Source organism: Cnephaeus nilssonii (assembly GCF_951640355.1).
Source record: "Cnephaeus nilssonii genome assembly, chromosome: 20".
Taxonomy (NCBI): Eukaryota; Metazoa; Chordata; class Mammalia; order Chiroptera; family Vespertilionidae; genus Cnephaeus; species Cnephaeus nilssonii.
The window spans coordinates 28,784,756-28,791,613 of record NC_137091.1 but is presented as its reverse complement, the minus strand read 5'-3'; positions in this window follow the sequence as shown (position 1 = coordinate 28,791,613).

Here is a 6,858-nt window from a genome sequence, read left to right as displayed (position 1 = left end):
GCTGGTAGCCACCCAGGAGCTGGGACAGAGGCACGGACAGCTTCTCCCTCAGAGGCCTCAGAAGGAGCTAACCCTGGCGACACCTTGATTTTGGACCTCTGGCCTCCAGAGCTGTGGGAGAATAAGTTCGTCCCTGTTGTTTAAAACCACCCAGTTATGGTCATTCGTATGGCAGCCACTGGGAAACTCACGCTCAGAAACTTACCTCAGACAGCGCCTCCCCTGAGAAGCCCTCCCTGACTTCTCACCCTGACTAGGTGCCCAGGGCCCGTGAATGGCTTTCCCCTAGCACTTCCCAGGGTGCCTGCGATGGCCCACACACCGGTGTGTCTCCTCCGGACAGCAGGTATCTTTGTCTCCAGTGGCTTAGACGACAGCAGCCTCTCCCAGGGGAAAGGAGTCCACAGTCCAGCAGGCCTCAACACTCAACCCAGCTGAATTTCAAGCAGACAGGTGCTTGCAGGGAGGAGTCTGTTTGGGGGCTGGGCACCTCCCACCCCAGGGCCTATTCCCCTCCTCCCAGGTGGAAGCAAGGGACCCTCCCTGGGGTTATAAGATCGGATTTATCCTGCACTTTCATCTTTGCACTTTCCCTTTAGACGACCTTGCTGACCTGTGTGGGAATGTTCTAGAAAAAGACTTGGGATCAGGCACTTAGTTAATCCTGGCAGCTCAGATGGAAAATGGCCCCAGGAAAGACTGTCACTGTCCCTTTACCCAAGGAACACAGAGGAATTTGGGACAATTGTGTCATTGTTCCTTCCTGCAGAAAAGCTGCTTCAGTGGGGGCGGCCCCAGGCAGGCCCTGCCTTTAGCCAAGTGCCTGGGGGGCCAGTCACTTTTCAGTGGCCTCAGAGAAGCCCTTTGTCTCTGCAGGCAGGGCCGGAGCAGCCCAGGGGCCTGTCCATTATTTCCCCGTCTTCCTGGTGCCCCTGCTCCTGGGCCCTGTTAGGGGGGACCACGCCCTCTCAAAGGCTGAGTCCCCCCCACCTTCCGCCCCTATGGCTGGGACACAGGCCTCAGACAGCCTCAGAGGTGGTGGTCATGGCTTCTCTTGTCTCCTCAATATGGGAGGTCTCGTGGGGCAAGAAAGAAAACTCCAGATGGGGGACTGGGAGCAGTGGGACTGGCCTCCTGCAGTTCATGAGACAATGGGAGGTGGGGCCCTGGCGTGTCAGGGGCCCGCTCTGCCAACTCCATGTTGGGTGGCCTTGGAGAACTGCTTCACCCCTCAGCTCCCTCGGTGGGACCGGAGGAAACCGAACACGCTCTGTGACGGTGCTGGTGCCAGCTTCCTGGTGTGATACTGTCCTGTGGTTACGCAAGGTGTCACCGTGGGGGATGGACTCCCTGTTTGTTTCCTTGCCTGTCTCATAAGGGTTCCATTGTTTCAAATAAAAGGTTTTGAAAAATTGGTTTTTAAAAAGAAAAGAATACAGGTGGATGACCTGAGTATGAGACGCAACCTGACCGTGACAATTAATGGCTCCCCCAAAAGTGTTTTTTTTTTTTTCTTCCTACAATCTTTCCCAAAGGGCTTCCTGTAATTTGCGCTTCCTAGGAGATAAACCGTAACATCTCTACTCCTATGCTGCCGATAAAAGAATTTCAAGATGCAGCCAACATTTCATCAAGAACTCAAACAATACCTATGTGTATTCATGTAACTACACAAATTGAACGCTTTTTCTCGCTGTTTAGTAAAAGAAAAAGAACCCTGGCCAGTGTGGCTCAGTTGGTTGGGCATCATCCTGTGCACCAAGGGTTGCAGGCTCCATCTCTGGGAGGAGGCGTGCAGGTGGCGGCCGATAGATGTTCCACTCTCACGTTGATGTTTCTCTTTCTCTCTCCTTCTCCCTTCCTCTCTAAAAATCAATAAAAATGTTTTTAAGGAAAGTTCCTGCCTCCCAAGGACGCTGGGATGGGGTTACTTAGGTCTGTGTCCTCACTCTGCCACGTACTAGTGGGTGACCCTGGCCAAGTGACCTGATTGCTCTGAGCTTCAGGCTCCCTCACCTGTAAGATGGATGTTTGTAGTTCTTCCTCGTGGGCTGGGAGAGCTCAGATGAGTTGTTAGTTTCTGTAAAGGGCTTACAGGGCACCTGGCACATGGCCTGTGCTCAGAAGGTGCTGGCTACTGGGTTAGGATTGCCACGAGAGGCAACGAAATAACACAGGCTGAGTGGGTACGAACAGACGGAGTCCCCGTAATGCTTACTTGCCCACCTACTGCTGCCTGGCTGTGGGTGACTTGGGCAAGTCACAATACGTTCTGTCTTCCCTTGTGAAATGAGGTCTCTGGAGTGGCCATCTAGGAGACAGTCTGCCCACCCCCCCAGGTGTGCATTTTCCCCGAAACGCCTCCAGGTGCGCCATCCCCACCCCCACCCCATTGTGGTTGTGATGGGGGAGCGGCCAGTTCCTTTTCACCCTTCCTGGGGCCTCAGCGGATGGGCCCAGATCTGGGCGCCTTCCTAGCAGTTGGAGGGGCAGCAGACAGTTGTTCATCCTATTCAGGGTGTGGCTGTGCAGTGTGAGAGTCTGAGCTGCCAGGGCCACGTTCCACACCGCAAGGGGACAGAGAGACTGGGGGACTCCGACCCTGGTTCTCACTGTCCCTGAAGCCCAGGTGAGGCCCTGTCTTCCCAGCTGTGATCGGTCAGTTCTTCCTCAGAGGTGATAATAACCACAAGAACAATAGCAGTAAGGGCTTACATTAATATATACTACTAGTGGCCCAGTGCACGAATTTGTGCACATTGAAAGGAAATTAATTAGAAGAAATATTTTAATATTGCTATTCGCCCTTTCTCTATAATAGAAGTGTCAACCAAATTCACGATCAACAATGACAGATAGAAACACATGCGTGCAATTGGCGCCAATAAGAACTTTATATGAATGGCACATGCACAAGTCAACTTAGCCTTTTATATGTATAGAATAAACTTGCTTAATTAGATCTGCTTTCTGATTTAGCTAAACTTTTTCCAGCCCAGTGAAGCACCCCAACTTCTCTTTCAGGTAATTCAGCAACACAGCAATAAATATCAACACGAAGCAGATTATTATTGTAGATCACGCAGGGGGAACAAAGGGTAAAATATTTAACTGCAGCAGTGTTTGACTATATTCTGCACAGTGAGAAAACCTAAAGTCATTTTCAAGGTCAACATTTCTTACTTCTTTTCAGTTGGGTCAAGTTTCTAAGCTTTCTAAATCTCCATTTTCCGGCTAATCCAGGACTTCTGTGAGGATCAAATGAGATGAGGCATGGAAAAAATGCTTCATAGACATTTGGTGAAAGTGTAGAATGTTTCTACCTGGCTATAAAGCAAGTCGTATTCCTGGGCTAAAGAATTTCTAAGGAGGCTAGTCACTAGGGAAAGAAAGCCAGGCATTGCTATGTGATGGCATTACCCAAATGGACACTTAGCATATTGGCCTTTTATATATATAGACTAGGGGCCCAGTGAATGAATTCATTCACCTTGAAAGGAACTGTGAGCCATGAGGCTGCAGTGGGCACAGGGGCAGGTCTCAACCCATCCTCCACACTCCCACCCAGCCCCTCCCACCGCGACCCCCAGTCCCCTGTCTGCTGGCAGCCCCGCTCCTGCTGCCACCACTCCCATGTGCTAATAGTGCCGGCCCACTTACATCCGATGACAGCGCAGAGTGATTGGGGCCAGCAGCGGGTTTGAACAACAGCTGCTGCCCCAATTGCCCTTCAGGAGAAGGGGGAGGTGGAGAAGCCCTCAGGGGTGATCAGGGCTGGCAGCCGCTGCTTGCACGCACTGATGGCACCAAGCGATTGGGACTGGCGCCAGGCCCCGGCAGTGGGTGCTAGCAGGGCTGTTGCTGGCAGCGGATGTGAGAGGCAGCTGTTAGCCCTGATCACCCCTCAGGAGCAGGGAGAGGGGGAGAAGCCCTGAGGGACAAGTGGGCCGGTGCCAGCAGCAGGTGCAAGTGCTGGGCGGGATCATGGCTCACAGGAGCAAAGAATTTTCAGTAACCACCAGAGGCTCACCCAAGATGACAGTGACTACTGCCCTGCCTTGGTCTGGTGCCCCCGCTCACCTGTTCCACCATCCCGCCATGGCCGATGCCCGCCATGTTCTGTGCATGCCCCCTGGTGGTCAGCACACGTCATAGCAATCGGTTGTTCGGTTGTTTGGTTGTTTCACCGTTCGGTCTATTTGCATATTAGGGTTTTATATATATAGATGAGCCAGGCATTGTTCTGAGAACTGCATATATTTTAACACTTTTACTTCTCATAACAGCCCTGCAGTATCATCACCCCCTTTTACAGTTGGGGAAATGGAGGCACGATGAATAACTTATGCAAGGTCACACACTAGCAAGTATCAGAGCCAGGATCTGAACCCCATCTGCCCAGCACCAAAGCCATACCTCTGACCACTCCTTCACCTGCCCTTCCCTGAAGCCCCATTTGCCCAGCTGGTTGGAGTCGGGACTCTGCCACCACCACCAGCCCCTGGGGCCCCTCCATCCCAGGCCGGGCCTCCAGTGTACCCTCCGTCTTCCTCTGCCTCTTAGACCTGGAAGACCCTGGACAGGCTCTTCTGGGTGTCCTGCCGATTTCACACCCCTCATCTCATTTGGTCCTGGGGAAGGTATGCCAGGTCCTATTCTCCGTTCCATCCTGGCAGAAACTGGGCCAGTTCCAAGCCCAAAGCTGTCATTCCCGGGCAGCTGGACCTCTGCTCAGACCTTCACTCAGGCGACAAGCACCGTCACGTGGCTCCCAAACCGATCAGGTCCAAGGAAGGGCTGTGCCAGCTCCCAAAGGGACCCTGCTCTCAGCTCAAACCAGGAAACACAGCCACTTCCCAGATGGGCCCTGAGCACTTACCTCACGGCCCGAGATCACGGATTCATCCGTGTGTCCCCTCCGGACTGAGAACCCGGGGCAGGGACACAGCAAGGGGGCAGGCAGGGGAGGGCAGGGAGGGGCGGTGGGACGGCGGGCGGAGCCCCTGCGGCCAGCAGGCCCGGTTGAAGTCCCCGCTAGAATGTGAGCGCAGTGCAGACGGGGACCGTTTCTGGGCTGTTCCTCTCCACGTCTCAGCATGACAAGCAGCACTTACCGTAGTTCAAGCATCACTTTGTATTTGGCCAAAGAAAAAGCACCGCCAACTACACTTTTGGGCAGGGATTGGGTGCTTCCACCTTTCTATTGCAAACCTATTAGAAGCCTGATGTAGACGTAGATTTCAAGCATGTACCATTCTGTACAAACCTCAGAAGAAAACACCAGTGAAATAAATGGGAGAAGGTTGTCACTTTATAAATGGGAGAAGGTCTTTCCTAGGTTGTCACTTTGGCACCCCACCCTTCCGAATCCCTTTTCGACACAGAGTTGCCAGTATCGGAGTTTTTCTGCTAATGGGGCTCTCTGACCCCCCCAAAGCTCTGGTGACACAGAATTTCCTGGAAGATGGTTCCTCCGTTGTCCCTGGACATTTCCAGCAAGTTGCTGACACCCAACCCGCACATTTCCACGTGCTCAGATGCAGGCCGTGGGCCCTGCTGGCTGCTGCCGTGCCTGAGACACATCCCAGCATCAGGGATGTGGACAGGTGAGAAGGCACGCATCTTGGATTTACCAAGAAATGGTGGTTAGTGCCTGGTAAATACGTATTAACAGAATGAATGTATGAATGCATGAATGAACAGGTGATGAGTGAGTGGGAAAGTTAATTCGTCCTGAACCTAGGAGAAATGCTCCAGTGGGAGTCACTGATGGATGAAGCGATAGCAATCATTTGGGCTTCAACCAGAGGTTCTCAGCGGGGGCAGTTGTGCCCCCAGAAGATGACTGAGCCAGGAAAATAATAATAATAATAAGGAATTATAACCATGCCCATCGAGCACTTACCATCCATCCATCATCTCACACAATCCTCCCCAGCAACGCTGAAAGGCAGCCACTCTTATCACAACCCATTTCACAGAGGAGGAAACCGAGGTCAGAGAAGGTAAGCACCTGGCGCAGGATTGGAACCCAGACTGACCGGTCTGTGCTCGCTCCGCCCCATCTGATGGGCAGCCCCCTAAGTGGGGATGAGCTCAGCCCTGTCCCCAGCGCCGTGTGTGGGACGACACACCAGCAGCCCCGCTCTGGGCCTCGGGGGCTGGAGGGATGCGCTCGATAGGCCAGAACTAGCAGAGCAGCTGGGCCCCTGGAGCCCGAGCTGTGGGCAGGACAGGCCCGGCTGGAATCCGGGACCCGGCACTTACTGGCTGTGTGACTTTGGGTGAGTCCTTTCAGATTCCTGACCCTCCAGTCTCGGCTGGCTGTAATTGTCTGCTTCCACCGTGTGTGGCCAGCCCTGAGCGGACAGTCCCTTAGACCAGTGGTCAGCAAACCGTGGCTCGCGAGCCACATGCGGCTCTTTGGCCCCTTGAGTGTGGCTCGGCGTTAAAACCACTTCTTCAAAATAGACTCGCCCCGGCCGAAAACCGACTTCGGCGCATGGGCCACGAAGTTTCAATCGCACTGTACGTGCGCGCCCGCATGTGGTATTTTGTGGAAGAGCCACACTCAAGGGGCCAAAGAGCCGCATGCGGCTCGCGAGCCGCGGTTTGCCGACCACGGCCTTAGACCACGGTCCTCAGCCCCAATGAGCCCTGTTCCTTACAGACCCCTCTCTCTCTCTGCCAGGAGCTACCGCCACCCCAGCCCCAGGTCCCTTCCAGACCAGTGAGATCCCCCCTCCTGGACATGTGGGAGACTGGGCAGGTCTTGGGTCACCCAAGCGGTGACCCCTGGCTTGCCCCACAGGAAGCGTGTGAGTAAGTTCCACTCTGAGGCTTGTGCCTGGAGTGAAC